The sequence below is a fragment of the Nematolebias whitei genome, chromosome 12, assembly GCF_014905685.2.
Source record: "Nematolebias whitei isolate Nwh7 chromosome 12, NemWhi1, whole genome shotgun sequence".
NCBI classification, from domain to species: Eukaryota; Metazoa; Chordata; class Actinopteri; order Cyprinodontiformes; family Rivulidae; genus Nematolebias; species Nematolebias whitei.
The window spans coordinates 25,437,832-25,453,958 of NC_056509.1; the positions used below are offsets into that span (position 1 = coordinate 25,437,832).

At 41.3% G+C, this 16,127-nt stretch overlaps 2 protein-coding genes across 2 annotated transcripts in view; both read right to left on the minus strand.

The window, feature by feature from the left end:
- Window positions 1-4,365, minus strand: part of pak5 (p21 protein (Cdc42/Rac)-activated kinase 5) — a 117,953-nt gene extending 113,588 nt beyond the window's left edge. The window contains exon 1 of the mRNA XM_037685760.1: window positions 4,219-4,365. The gene's annotated coding sequence lies outside the window, so the exon portion shown is untranslated. The remainder of the gene's footprint in view (window positions 1-4,218) is intronic.
- Window positions 1-16,127, minus strand: part of fermt1 (FERM domain containing kindlin 1) — a gene marked incomplete at its 5' end in the record, with an annotated part of 928,370 nt that overhangs the window by 574,337 nt on the left and 337,906 nt on the right.

Genomic DNA, 16,127 nt, shown 5'->3' on the forward strand with positions numbered 1-16,127 from the left:
GGGGGATACAGCAAAATGCACCAAGCTGGGATTAAAGTGCTGACACCTGAAGTTGGCTTTGGAACCAGAATGAACCAAAGTGACAAACTGAGGTAAAGAAAGAAAACCTCCTTTCAATAACCTCTTTTTGTTATTCACTTCCCTCATTCTTCTTCTTACTCACATTCAAACACTTTATATATTCCTGTATTTACCTGTTTGTTTATTTGTTTGTTTTTATTTCTGTCTTCCACAACTCCTGGACTGCAGATCTCCCCCCTCCCTTGTAATAATGACCAATTGTCCCACTTTAATCCCCCTTCTTTTTGTCAGCCCTCATTTTCTTCCAACTCATTCAACTTCCTCTTTCTCATTTCTTCTCATTTATTTTCTTCTAGGAATAAAAAGTCCCCTTTCGAAAATTGGGTTGCCACTTCAAAATCCAAGATGGCCACCACCATATATAAATATATATGTAAACCGACCGCCCTTGTTATTTGAGGAAACTATGCTTTCTAGAACTTTCAACGCAATCGTCAAAATCTTTTCAACAAAGCGACAGGGTCCTGAGGAGCCCTCACGTCCCGCTGAGACTCACGCTGCAGGATACGTCATGGATGTGGGAGCTGATGTGTCTTTCCGTTTTGTCTCAGGAGGACGCCGAAGACAGATATAATTGGATTTATGAAAACAGGTTTCCTGCTTTTTGGAATTGACTGGTTCCTGGTTTATCAACAAAGAAGACGGCTGCAGTTAATTCGGCCCTCGTCAGGCTGCCTGCCTTGAAGGTTTGGTTCGTGCTACGAGGACTCAAAATCAGCTGGTTTAAGAGCTAAACCGTAAGATGGACGCGATTTGTGAGAATCGCAGGCCACATGCGGCTTCTAGGACTCGCCAGCATGTTGGCGATGACCATGAAGGAGGCTCACAGCTCGGATCAGTGGAATGCCCACAAATCTGGTCATTTTGGATCGAAAGTACCAGCAGGACTCAAGACTGACAAGAAAAAACAGTCTGCCTGAAGAAATCAACAATGGCTTAGCTGAATCTGACTCTCCTGTTTGGCCTCGAAAACAGGCCGACATCAAATTTCTCCTGGGACATGGGTAAACTAAGGACCCCCCCCCCCCCAAAAAAAAATCTCACCGTCTTGTTGTCAAATCATATGTAACGTGTTTCTAAATGTGCTTGCTGGTAGAGTTTTTTGACGTCTTAAATCGTATCCTGATAGGATTAGGTGTGAAGAGATCTTTTTTGTAATACCACTATCCATCCTCGTGGCATTTTCCCCTTTTCTATCTAAAAAATATTCTGATAAAGGATAAGAGGCCGCGCTCTTGTAGCAGCAGCAACGTGCACTCCGCCCATCTTTCAGAAGACTGTGCGAACATAATCTCCTGTCTCTCTGTGCAATAATAATAATAAAGCAGAATCTGATTCTGATTATTTTGCTTAAAAGTATAGTTTCCTTGGCTGCAGATTAATCTGCGATGGTCAAGGCCACCTTTGGCCACCCCCTGGCTCCTTCATTGCACCTGGTGGTGGATAAAATCACTCACTCGCCACGATCCATAACTCTGTGCCGCCTCGGACATGAAAAAAAAACACCTCTGTTCTTCTACAAACTGTAACTCCTACCCACTTGATATCTTACACCAAAAGCATTAAGGTTTACTTGTATTCTCTGTTCAATTCCAGTCCAGAAAACTTTCATTTTAAAAACTACAATATTCAAATCCCAGAGTGACGGGTGGACATCGGCGTATTGCTTGTTAAAACCTTTTCTGCTCGAGTTCGGACTCTTGATGAACAAAATGGCACCTAGGGGTGTCAAACTCAGTTTCAAATGAGGGACAAAATTAAAAACCTGGTCTAAGCCTCCGGCCAATTTCTGTCGATGCTCATCCCCTTTTCTTGGTTGCACTTTCACCAACAATTTGACGTTCTCTGTTGCACTTTCCACATCAAAATCAAAGATGACTGAAAAATCCAACCTTTATTCTGGCTTAAAGGTCATGAGAAGTCTGCACTGTAGCCTCCCATCAATATATTTAACAATTAAAATATCTTGAGGGCCCAGATTATATGTAAACAAAGGCAAGATTTGGCCCGTGGGCCTTGAGTTTGACACATTCAGGGTTTGATCCTTGCATCAATGCTGACGAGAAGCATGCGAGGTTAGCCATGAAGGGTGAGGAGAAAAGCAGAAAGGACGTGCCGTGCTTCAGCGTGCACAGCAAAGCAGCGTTAGCTCATCTTCTTCTGGCTACATTATTCAACCCCTCTGACTCTTATGTAATTGTGACTTGTTGCCGAGCCTCCTCGTAGACAGCAGCAGCAGTCTAGTGCAAACTCTCGGAGGACTAAGCTAGTTTGTCATGTGTTCATTATCGCTGCGCCCTTTGAAGTGCTCACCCCGTATCCAGAAACGTTCAACAGGAGAGGACCCTCGAGTGGCTCCGTGTGTGTGGGTGTGTGTCAGAGAGACAAAAACAGAACGAGGAAGAGAAGCAGAGGAAGAGGGCCATCAGTTTGTGATAGCAACAAAGACGATTATTTTATTGTTGTTGTTAATTTTCCTGCAAGGTGAAGCCGCGTGGCGTCCCTCAGGTTTGATCGTTATGTGAAGCTCTGTGCTGCCTCTGAACGCATCACTGAGTGGTTAACCAGGGAAGGCGACACGGCCTAAAACGATGACTTGGCTCAAAAACGACTTGGGGTTTCACAACACGCCCCATGAAGACGCAGAAGGCACCGTTAAACGTCTCCTTGAAGAGTCAGCTGGGCCGGGGGAGCAGAGCAGAGACCTGATGTAAACAGGAAGAACACCAAACTCACATGAGTTTAGTCAAGTTTATGACTAATTCAGACACATGAGTGGCAGAGAGCTGGTGATACTGGGGGGCGATAAAAGATGCAAATGTTACCACCTAGATGCTTTCATGAAAATAAGATGTTGGCTGTTTGCTGCATCATCATAAGCCCCTAAAGGCTTCAATTTCTAATGTTGATGGGAAAGAATTTTTTTTGGGGGGGGATACAGCTCAGCAGTGGTTAAATAGCAACAAAGAGCATGCAGTAACCCCCTTCTCTTTAAAAACATGTACATTTACCGCAATTATTGATCTTTGCTTGTTTCTAGGGCTGATATTTACAGACGTGATGTCAACAGTGTTCATTAATTTGCAGAAACAAAGTACTAGATGTGTTCTGGAGGACTGGATCTGCTGCTCTAAGTGACTAAACGCTGAATTGTTGCAAAAAATCTTCAAATGCAACCCCTAATGCAAATATCCAGCCTGGGATCAGTTCTTTTAAACATAAGAAAATAAAAATACAGATTGTGCTTACATCACGCAGCCGATAATACTCCTATGTTTTCATCAATACATACTCAGTTATCTGAGACACAGCAGAACAGCAAAGTCTGCACATTAGGGTTAAAACGTGAGAAAAATCTGACATTTTTACCTGAACAGAAGAGTTGCTCTTCATTTATTTCACTGATCAGTCACTCGGTGAACTGCTCCTGCTGATTATAAGCTGGTAATTATTTATATTTGCCTTAACGGCTGCCTCTATTTTCCATGTTATTAGAGATACACGTGTATTTCATCACCTCTCTAAGTGTTGGGGTATTTAGGAGCTTATGGGGGGGCTCAGAGTCACCACTTTTAATTTCCATCCTTTCCAGCCTGAATTTAAATACAGTCCAGGATGGCAGTCTATAAAATAAAAAGAAACATAGCCAGTGCCAATAAATGCTGCTCTGTCATTATCAGTCCTGCAGCATAAACGCTGGGATGTTCAGGGGATGCTAAAGAAATAGCAACAAGAGCAGCGCGCGCACTGAGCCCTTTAAATGTGCATCACTTTGTTGTTTTTCAACCCTTCGACCTTCCAGCAGCAGCAGGGATGAATTTCATTCGGACTGTGCACGAGCATCGGGTCCTGGATGCGGTGTCCAGCCGTTTCAACACCAAGGACAGCGGCCGGCAGCCATGACAACACATGTCCTGCGAAATGACACATTTATTTGTGCACGGACGCGTCGTCAGCGGCCGACGTGCACCAGAATGACACTGCTGTTTTACTGCGAGGAACCGAACCGGCGCACGGAACATCTCTCCCCACCACATAAGCGTTTACCAAAGCGGCTTTTCGCTCCCCCCCTGCAAGAAGCAGCAGCCACATTCTCACCATCGTTCATGTATTTGTGCACAAAAATCACGTCTTTACCTGCTCGATGACGTCACGAGCTCACATGTCCCGTTGCGTTTCCTTTTTCTTCCCTGGTCTTGTAAATATAAAAGATATGTTTGCTTGATTTTGTTTTTTCCCAGAGATGAGCACCGTTATGTGTCTGCCAGCGCCATGTTATTATCTCGGAGTGGAGGAGTGCGCGCGCCTGTGCGCTACATCCGGGCGGCTGCGAGCAGCGAATGAGCGCGTGGAGAGGCTGGGGACACGCACAGCACCTGGTGGGACCGTGGACCTGGACCAGACCCACTCGTGACCACGAAGCACGTCACACATCTCTGCTGATTGATGGTGCAGGGTGGGGGGTATGAAGGCACCCCAGAAATTTATTTAATTTTTATTTTTTTAATTATTATATTATTATTTTTATTATTAATGTTTTTATATTGTTTTTCACTTTTTATATATTTTTTTTTAATATACTCAAAATTGCGTTTTCCAGCCATTTGAAGTGTTATTTTGTTGAATTCTTAGAATTAAACAACAAAAAAATGAGTGTTTTTTTTTTATTTTTATTGAAAGATGAATATGTCTTTAAGCTGAACTTTAGATCAAACTTGACAATTGCATTCACATTATTTTTTAGTTTTTGTTTGTTGTGTGTACACTCTGAGCTCCATGGGTTTGTTCTGCATCATTAACTCTAAAATCAAAGCAGGCAGAAATCTACCAGGTAACAAATACAAATCCAATAATTCTCACTCGACTCGGGTCATCTGGACAGTTTCTTTTTTATAGAGACATTTCACCCTCTATCCAGAGGGCTTCATCAGTCAGAGGAGTTCCAGTAAACTGTTTCCCCACCAAGCAGTAAACTCCTTAAGTGGACGAAACCAGTTTGCTGGAGCTAAGAAGGTTTCTGGGGACTGTCCTGTCCCTCGTCGACTCCTCCCAGGCAGGCAGCCACAGTCAAAGTGGTTCAAGGCAACAAAGTTCATGCTCAATCATCCAGGTACCAAATCCAATAATTCTCAGTCGGGTCATCTGGACAGTTTCTTTTTTATAGAAACGTTTCGCACTGTATCCAGAGGGCTTAATCAGAAACGTCTCTATAAAAAAGAAACTGTCCAGATGACCCCACTGAGAATTATTGGATTTGGTACCTGGATGATTGAGCATGAACTTCGTTGCCTTGAATAAATACTAATAGAAAATACAAGCTTCAAACACATGATCTGTCTGAGTCCACCATGATACTAAATATTAGATTATTTATGTTTGCTGTAAACCTTTAGACATTTAAATCACCTCCTGAACTTTAGGTAAATGTCCCATTCTTCTTGGCAACGATTGAGCTAATAGAAAATGGCTAAAAGTAAAGAGTTTCTAAAACATTAGCCTAACAGTGGCTTAAATCGACAAACGACAAAGATTTTGGATAAATATAATCCACAGAGCCTGAACTTTAAACCTTAATCAATTGGTACAAATATATATGTAAATAGCCTGCTAAAAAAATAGCTAAATGGAGAAAACCCTATATTATCAGAAGCTAAAGTTGTTAAAGCAACACCTTAAAAACAACTATTCAAATTTATAGTGGGTCTATTTGACACAACTTGAACATAAGTTTAAATAGTTATTAACTATTTTTTAAATGGTTGATGTTTGGTTTTATAAATAGTCTAATTCAGGGGTGTCAAACTCACTTACAAAAGGGGGCCACAATGAAAACCTTTTTCAAACTAAGTGCCAATTTCAGAAACTACTTTAACTCAAATCAGATACCCAGTATATTTTCTTGATCACAGTTTCCTCATCAAGAGTTTATTGGTCTCATTTGATGTTCTCTGTTGTGCTTTCGCCATCGTAATCAAAGATTACTGAAAAAATTCAAGAGATAAAAGTATTTGACGCTTCACATATCATCTTGAGGGCCTGATAAGATGTCAACGAGGACCACATTTAGCCCCCGGGCCTTGAGTTTGACACAGCTAATTGGATAAACCATTAGCTGTACTGAATTCTTGCTTAGCAGTGCAACACGTGGTAAAATGACTGGAAAAACAGCCTAAACATCATAATAAATAATAAAAAAATAGAAAGTGTTAGAATTGGATAAATGGTTTTAATGTATATTTTAATAAACTGACTAATTTAGTGAATGAACACTTGGCTAAACGTACAGAATCTTAGAAACAAGATGTGGACGACTAATCGAGACTTTGTTTAAAACCACCTAATCGTAATAAGAAAAATAGTTCGCTTGAGCGTTAGATAAATGGTATTAATAGAATTATTTGAAAAACAGCAGCCTAGATTTTCAAACATGATTAGCTTGGACAGTGCAGATTTAATGGCACAGAGCTTATCAGTTGTAAAGTGTAAAAAATAAAGTTACACCTTAAATCATGGTTAAAATGATTTAAATTTTAGATATGCTGAGGAGCGCTCGATCGTTTTTTACAAATAACGGACAGCTTCTGAGCATTAGGTTCACAATTTAATCTTTCTGGAAAGACAGTTACAATATTTTATTTATTTATTTATTTGTTTTACGGGAAAAAAAAAGGTTGAAATAATCTAAAGGTAATTAAAGTTACCCGATTTATATTACCGTAACTGTGGAGTTTGATCATTTTTTGCAGACATTCCTCACTGAAATAATAAATTATTTAAAGTGGGATTACTTTAGAGTACTTTACTTCATTAGGCTGCTCAGGAAACTGGGTCTGAACCAGTGCCCTCTCACACAGGCTTATGGAGGACTGTTCTAACCACAGCATCACCGTCGGGTATGGGAACGCCACACAAGCAGAAAGAAAGACACTGCAAAGAGTCACGGAGACGGTGGAGAGGACCACAGGGACAAGACTTCCGTCCGTGGACTCGACGTATGAAGAGCGCCGTCGAAGAAGAGCAGCAGGAATCATGAAGGACTCACTCCGTCCAGCTCACTCTCTTATCAGACACAAAATATGTTCATACAACCCGAGACACAGTAGAGATGACATCATCATCAGCCACAGTACAAGTTTATTAATAGTTGTTTCTCTGCCACAGCCAGACTTAAGGCGAAACAAAACTACTGCTCAGGTGCAATAATAACTCTACACTGCCCAACGTCACTGGTCATGTGACATGGTTTACTTCCTGTACAACATATCAACCACTTTGTTCTTATTTTTATTTATTTAGTGTTGTTTCAGTGTTCTGACTATGTGAGAGCTCTGCACAAGAATTACAGGATTATTGGTCTGTGCACAAACGGCAAATATAGAAAGTTGTACCTTAATTGTACGTTAGTTTGGAACTTTAGAGTATCTGGTGCATTTGGTGAAATCGTTTAAGTATTCATTGATTACTTTCTGCAAGGTGCATTAAATTTGTTCAGTGGTTTATGAGTTATTTTGCTGACAGAAAGGCAGACAGACACCTTATCGTCCACCTTTGCCTGTCAGAAGTGGTTATAAAAACATGGCTGTATAAAGTTGACATTCTAAGGAGCTGATGAAGGATTTCAGGACGTGTGTTTCATAAAGACAGCTGAACGAGCTGCAGCCCCGAGGACACGGAGTGACGGGGCCTGCCAGCCGTCTCAGAGTCAGCGCCCTCATTGATCTCCCAGCTCACTTCCTGACATGTTGTTAGTCGCTCGGCCTCCTCGGCGGACTACAGTGAGTGGAGGAGAGCACAAGTCAATTTGTGGCACCGTGACAGCAAAGTCCTTGTGTCTGATCTGTACTTTCTGACAGAGACGATGACAAACGATAAATAATGTATTGGAACGTCAGTGTTTGTCATCTTTGAACTCTACTTCAGTATATTTGTTTTATTTTTAGCTTTGAGCTTGCCAGTCCTAGCTTTTACATATCAGACTAATAATTTTAGCTTTTGGCTACTGCTTTGCAGGCTTTCAATTTTAGCCACTGTTCTTATAAAATAGCTACTATTTGTCTGGTCTTAACATTAAACTACCATTCTGTTAATTTCAGCTTTTAAATGCTATTTAGCTGGTTTGAGCTTTTAGCTATTGTTTTGCGTATTTTGGCTTTTAGCTCCTGTCACACTCATTTGGCTATCATTTTTTTGTTTTTTGTTTTTATCTGCTGTTTTGGTAGCTTTGTTGTTGTTTGTTTGTTTGTTTGTTTTCTGGGTTTTGCTGTAAGCATCAATTTTCTAGTTTTAACTTTTACTCTTTGTCTTGCTACTCCTCCTTTAGCTACTGTTTAGCTATTTTTAGTTCTCATCACTGTTTTGCTAGATTTAGTTTTTAGCTACAGTTTTGCAGTTTTGAGCTTTTAGCTACTGTTTTGCTAGTTTTAGCTTTGAGATATTTAGTTGCCGGTTTTTACCTTTAGCTACTATTTTGCTGGTTTTAGCCTTTAGCTAAAACTAGTCTGTTTTGCTAGTTTTAGGTTTCAGATATTTAGTTGCTGGTTTTTACCTTTAGCTACTATTTTGCTGGTTTTAGCCTTTAGCTAAAACTAGTCTGTTTTGCTAGTTTTAGCTTTCAGATATTTAGTTGCTGGTTTTTACCTTTAGCTACTATTTTGCTGGTTTTAACCTTTAGCTAAAACTAGTCTGTTTTGCTAGTTTTAGCTTTTAGCTAGTTTTGCTACTTTTGTCTTTCAGCTACAATATTGCTTGTTTCAACTTTTAGTTAATTTTGTTTGCTAGTTTTACCTTCCAGCTATTGTTTTGTTGGTTTTAAATTATATAGTGGTACTTGAGTCTGTGAACTCTTTAGAATGTTCTATATACATATGAGCTAAAACATCATCAGATTTTCACACAAGTCCTAAAAGTAGATCAAGAGAACCACAATGACAGTCACAAACATGTAATACTGGATCGTTTCCCTCAATAAATAAATGACCAAGTATAATATTTTTGTTTCATTTGGTTAACTGGTTCTCTTTATCTACTTTTAGGACTTGTGTAAAACTCTGATGATGTTTTAGCTCATATTTATGCAGAAACAGGAAATTCTAAAGGCTTCACAAACTTTCAAGCACCACTGTAACTACTGTTTTGCTACTTTTTACTTTCACCTTTTGCTTCGCTAGCTTTAGCCTTGTTCAGCTGTTCTGTTTGTAACAGCTCAGTTTTAGCTTCTTCAACATTCAGCGTTCAGGCTGCGTTTCTACAGAAGCTGTAGCGTCTCCAGTCCAATCTGGGCTGAGGTCGACACAGACGATTTCCTGCTCTCACTACACATACATGTCATCTGTGTCAGACTGACACATGCTATGGAGGCATGTGCTCTGAAAACTGACACAATCAGCCTAATTTTAGCTTTCTCCTTGTGACGGCGCTGCCCTCGCCTGCTCCATCACTCATGCTGCCTCCTTGTGCTCCTGTCCAGGGAAACGGGAGCCTCTGTGAGCAGTGGGAGCACCCCATCAGCTCTGAACCACACCAGGCCTCATTTAGTGGGGATGGAGTGTAGGGACTATATACTGTGAATTATACATTTGACATGAGTAGCACTCATTTCCCTGAAACTCATTAGAGAGCATATAATATTTGTCTTTCTTCTCACCTCTCAAGAGGTTTTTAAAAAATGTCACATCGTCTCACAACTGACGGCAGTAAAGTTTTTGGTTTAGAGAAGGTGAGAGGTCAACAGAGAAGGAGCTGGGTTGAAAACACTGGTGGAATGATTCAGAGAGCTGTACTCACTCCAAAAACATGTCAGCCATTGATGAGCAGAGATGATGTGCCTTTCTTCAAGGAAAGCTGGACCTAAAATAAATCAACACATTTAGCTCATTCCTGCTAGGACTTGATATTTGTGTAACTTTTACGTTTTGAAATATTTAGCTTATTCAGCCAGGTTTTCTCATTTGAAATGAACGTCGCATCCTTCGAACCCTTTGTGCTGTTTACAACCTTCGGCTGCTCATCTCAGCTTTTGTTCTGGTTCAGCTTTTTTCTAATTCCAACTTCCTTCAGCTCCTTTTAGCTTAGTTCTTCTAGCATACCATTTAGCGTTTATTAGTGCATATCTTAGATCCTTATCTACTGTTTCTTTTTATACTTCATATTTTGCTATTTTTGGGTGTAACTGGGACCCTGCGTACATAATTTCGTTCAACCACCACATGGGATGGGAATGACAATAAAGTTTACTTGAACTTGAACTCCTTTAAGCTTCTGATCATTTCAGCTCTTTTGTGATTATTTCAGCTTCTTTCTGCTAATTTTAGTGGTTTTTATCATTAAGCTACTTTTTAGTTATATAATTTTAGCTTTTTGTGTTTTTCTGCTATTTTTAGCTTTTTTTACCTTCATTTCAGTTTCTACTCATTTCAGCAAACCTGTGCTCCTATTTCTCAACTTTTCTGTTATTTTTAGCTTTTTTTGTCCTATCCCTGCAGATTCCAATTTTACTTTAATTCTCAGTTATTTTTCTGCTGTTTTTGGCTCCTTTTAGCTACTCTTCCTACTTTTCAGCTATTGGTGTATTTCAAGTAAGCTTTAGCTTGTTCAGCAGCTATCAGCAAAATCATTCAATAATAAAGCATTCACATTGCATTTTCCCAGGATTCTCTAGTTACAGTGTTTTTGCTGTTTTTACTATTGAGCTACTTTTTTTGGCCATGCTATGATTGCTATGAGGAAAAAAAAATCACCAAACTGAGGTCTACCCTTCATATGACCACCACCTTTCCATTCCACGCCTCCAATCATCTTTTTACACCTCCATCTAGTGGTGGAAGTGCACAACTCACAGCCCAGAGAAGGGGAGGACTGCAACTGTAGAAGCTTAGTGAATAATGTATTTTTTAAAATCTCAAGCTGATCTAATAATGGTCCAAATATAAATATTTTAACAAATACATGTAAAAAAAAAAAACAACACACGCATAAACACGCTCAGGTCCTCATAAAATAGTGCTGTTGTCCCCATGGCAACAGGGATACTTTGTATCCAAAGCATCATTTAGTCTCTCTGCTGCCTCGTTTGAACCAAAAAACACCAGAACATTGACTGTAGTTATCTTCTAGAGCTGCCTGTGTGCTTCACACTCAGCTCCTCTCTGTAAGTTAAAGGAAGAGACAAACCTATTCCTGTTCCAGTGGTTGGAACAGGAATAGGAGCTCATAGGAGGCTAACGCCTCTGTCATCCCTTTAGAAACCCCTTTTCCTGCCAGACTTCTCTTATCTGCCTGACAGCAGCATGCCTCATGGTCCCCTCCTTTTTCCACAGCTCACTCATTGGCTGACACCACAGCAGAAGCGCTCCTGCGAGTGACATCATTACTCCTTCTCTCCCATCATCCACCGGCACATGTCACCACCACATGGTGAACATCCACTCAAGCGAAGCACCGTAATTTCACTCTCAAGGCTGAAGCGGAGCTATATTTGTTCTGCATTACGTGCTTGATGCAGCTTCTCATCAGTTTATTCACTGAGCTGATTGGGGGAAGGAAGTGTTGCCAGTTCAGGCTCTGCTCAGGCCAAACGGGAGACAAAACATTGACCAAATGTTCTGGATTGTTTCTTGGCAACAAATCTCCTCTGACAATACGCAGCCAAAGCAAAACAACTCCCCAAGGATCCTTCGAGGAGGCTTCTTTCCTGCTTTTGTACCAGGGTGATAATATGGACTGATGCTGTCACTTTGAAGTAAAGGAAGGTAATTTGGTGGCTGAGACATAAACACAACTGTCTCATTAGAAGTCATTCACTGATTTAGGACCTTAAATGAGGGATGAATCCATTTGTAAAAATTAGAAAAATGAGAGTTCGTAGGAGTCTTGTTATTCATATGACCTGAGGTGGAGTTTTAGCTCTTAACAATGATTATTCACACTGCTAGAGTCCTTGAAACACTCAGATATTCCCAGTATCAACAGGGGCAACAGTGCTTTGAAAATAAGAAGACGCATGAGAGCCAAAAATTACCCTTGAACCGTTTCCATCCAAACATCAGCTGCCTTAGGAAAAGAAAAAAATTAGATTAAGTAGCTCTGATGAATACAGAAACTGAAAATCAATCTTATCAATATCAATCTTTATCAATCTCCAGCAGAGGGCGCTGTGTGTGTTTAACAACATTTCCATCATCTCCATCTACCAAATCTCCATTTATCCATCCATCCACCCATCAATCCATTTTCTCCTGCTTATCTAGAGTCGGGTCACGGGAGTAGCAGCCTAAGTAGGAAGGCCCAGACTTCCCACTCCCCAGCCACTTGGATCAGCTCCTTCAGGGAATCCCAAGGCGTTCCCAGGCCAGCTGAGAAACATAGTCCCTCCAGCGTGTCTTGGGTCTTCCTCTGGGTCTCCTCCCGGTGGGACGTGCCCGGAACATCAGGGAGGTGTCCAGGAGGCATCCTAACCAGATGCCCGAGCCACCTCAATTAGCTCCTCTCGATGTGGAGAAGCAGCGGCTCTACTCTGAGTCCCTCCTGGATGACTGAGCTTATCACCCTATCTCTAAGGGAGAGCCCAGACACCCTGCGGAGAAAACTTATTTCAGCCGCTTGTATCCGAGATTTTGTTCTTTTGGTCACAACCCAAAGCTCATGACCATAGATGAGGGTAGGAACGTAGATTGATCGGTAAATTGAGAGCTTTGCCTTTTGACTCATCTCTCTCTTCACCACAACAGACCTGTACAGCGCCTGCTTCACTGCAGACGCTGCACCTATCCGCTTATCAAGCTCTCGCTCCATTTTCCCCTCATTCATGAACAAGACCCCAAGATACTTAGACTCCTCCACTTGGGGCAGGACCTCCTCCTCGACCCAGAGAGGGTACTCTACCCTTTTCCGGCTCAAGACCATGGCCTCAGATTTGGAGGAATTGATCCTCATGCCGGCCGTGTCACACTCGGCTGCGAACCGCTCCAGTGAAAGTTGTAGCTCACGATTTGATGAAGCCAATAAGACCACATCATCTGCAAAAAGCAGAGCCGTGATCCTAAGGCCACCAAAATCGATCCCCTCAACACCTTGGCTGCACCTAGAAATTCTGTCCATAAAAGTTATGAAAAGAATCGCTGACAAAGGGCAACCTTGGTGGAGTCCAGCACTCACCGGGAATGAGCCCGACTTACTGCCGGCGATGCAGACCAAGCTCTGATTCTGGTCGTACAGGGACCTGACAGCCCGTATCAAAGGGCCTGGTACCACATACTCCCAGAGCACACAGGGCTTCCTGGGGGACATGGTCGAACGCCTTCTCCAAGTCCACAAAGCACATGTAGACTGGTAGGGCAAACTCCCACGCACCCTCCAGGACCCTGCTGAGGGTGTAGAGCTGGTCCAGTGTTCCATGTCCAGGACGAAAACCACACTGTTCTTCCTGAATCCAAGGTTCGACTATCTGACGCACCCTTCTCTCCAGAACCCCTGAATAGACATTACCAGGAGGGCAATCAAATTTCGATTCTGATGATTCTATTCCAGTGAGTTCTGGATCTGCCCCGGGACCTCTTGTCAGTGGGACATGCCAGGAGACATTCTAATCAGCTTTCTGAACCACTGAAACGGACTCCTTTCTAAGTGAAGGAGCAGCAGCTCCAAGCTCCCACGCATATGGCAGCACTCCTCTTCTAATCTTTATGGCTGACCCAGGCCAGCCTATGAAGGAAGCTCATTTTGTGAGCTTGTATCCAGGATCTCGTACCTGGCAGGACATTAAGAACACTTACATTCTTATTAGATTCTTGTTTACAGTGTTGGCCTGGCAAATTATGTCCAAACCATCTCAGTCTGTCCTCTCTAACTTTATCTCCCAGTTGTTCAACCTGTGCTGTACCTCTGATGATCTTATTCCTGATCTTACTCATCCTTGTCACTCCTAAGGAGAACCTCAACATCTTCATTTCTGCTACTTCCAGTTCTTTATCCTGTCTCCAGACCATACAACAGAACTGGTCTCACCACTGTCTTGTAAACTTTTTTTTTTACCTTTGCTGACATCCTTTTGTCACAAATCACTCCTGAAACTTCTCTCCATCCACTCCATCCTGCCTGGACTCTCTTCTTCACCTCTTTACCACACTCCCCATTTTCCTGGACAGTGGACCCCGATTACTTGAAGTCCTGCACCTTTGTGACCTCTGCTCCTTGTAGCCGCTCTGTTCCACCGACCTCCCTCTCATTCACACACATGTAACAAGGCTCAGTCTTAGGACCCACCCTCTTTACAATCTACATAAGTAATGTAGGTCAGAGCATCCCTGATGCATCCTTACGTTTCTATGTTAATGACACAGTTGTTTATTGTCAAGCTAAAACAGTTGCTAAGGGTTTCCAGCTTTCAGCTTGCAGTCTGCATTCAACATAATTCAGTCAGAATTGTTCCGTCTCAAACTGGTGCTGAATGTTGAAAAAAACAAATGGATGTTGGGTTCAAACAAAAAGTTGGTACTAGCAATCCTTTTTTTTTTATTCATGCAAGGTGCTCCTATTGAGTTTGTAGAATCTTACAAATATGTGGGAATCTTGGTCAATGCACATCTCTCTTTTAAGCTGCATGCTGAAAACTTGATAAAGAAACTGAAATTAAAATTGGGTTTCTTTTTCAGAAACAGATCTTGCTTAAAACTCTGAATGTTAGGAAACACCTTGTATCTGTGACTTCCCTTCCCTCCATTAACTACGGTGACATTATTTACATGAACGCTCCTACAAGAACCCTGCAGATGTTGGATGCTGTCTATCATGGTGCATTAAGATTCAAAACTGGCTGTAACTACTGTACCCACCACTGCACCCTGTATTCACTGGTTAACTGGTCATCATTAACTTCATTCAGACTCTCTCACTGGTACATGTTCATCTTTAAATCACTTCTTGTTCTGTTGCCTTCATACATCTCTGCATGAGTGCAGCTACAGCGTGCGCTCTCAGGACATTATTACCTGCAGTGTTCCCTCAGTGTGGACTGACTAACCTGTATAAATAAAGGTTGAATGAATTAATGAAAACGTTTGGACCCTGAGTAATTTAGTTAAATGAGTTTTTAAAAAGCCAGACTATACCAGCGTTTACCCTAAAAAACAATCCCAACTTGTTTTTATTTATGTGAACACCCACACATCAATATCCAAACTGGGCTCTGTTAGATGTTGAATTTTCAGAAAATTGCGTCATTCCTATAACTTTTGCGATTTAGGACATTTTTCAGCTCAGCTCATCAGTAATCCAATCGTGTTTGTTGTGATGCTGTTGCCATGGAGATTTAATGGACGAGCGAGTTCAGATTTATATGGCTGAGTTTGATTTTTTTACCTTGGTTTATAAATATAAATACCAGGGAGGAATAAATCATTCAATGCACCCGAAGAGGTTAGAGTGGTTTTTATTTTATTATTTGTTGTTGTTGTTGTTGTTGTTGGAAAGTATAAATGAAACCTGAAGGTGAAACAAGAAGTCACTTCTGCCCTGTAGGCCACTGATTTGTGAATTATTTCAGCCTCCAGAAAACAGAATGAAACCCTGGCATTCCTGTCTTTAGTAATTGTGTTAGCCTTCGAGTGTTTCACAGTCCCATGACCGCTCAACGTTAAAAATGAACGGCATCAGCACAAAACAAAAAGAAAAAAGTCATTGTGCTCTCACTGCATGTCGGGTCAGAAAACTTCATGTAGAAGATGCAACTGTTCATGTGCAGCAAACTTCTCAGCTTTGGATTATTAAAGCTTCATAACGAATAACAAAAACATGAAAGTTAACACATGGAATGGTAATTCATTTATAATTTCTATATTTTGTTTTATTTTTTTGCCTCTACATCTTATTTCTTTTTAGACAACTCCTAACTTACGTGAACCAAAATTGAAAAAAATGCTAAATTTAAATGCATTTACACTAAAATTAAGATAATACACAAAATATATTTTATGTGTATTTGTTGATGCATGAGGGCTGTTATGAGTCTGGTGGGGGGGTGACAGGGTGAGGATGGGTCTGGTGGGGGGGTG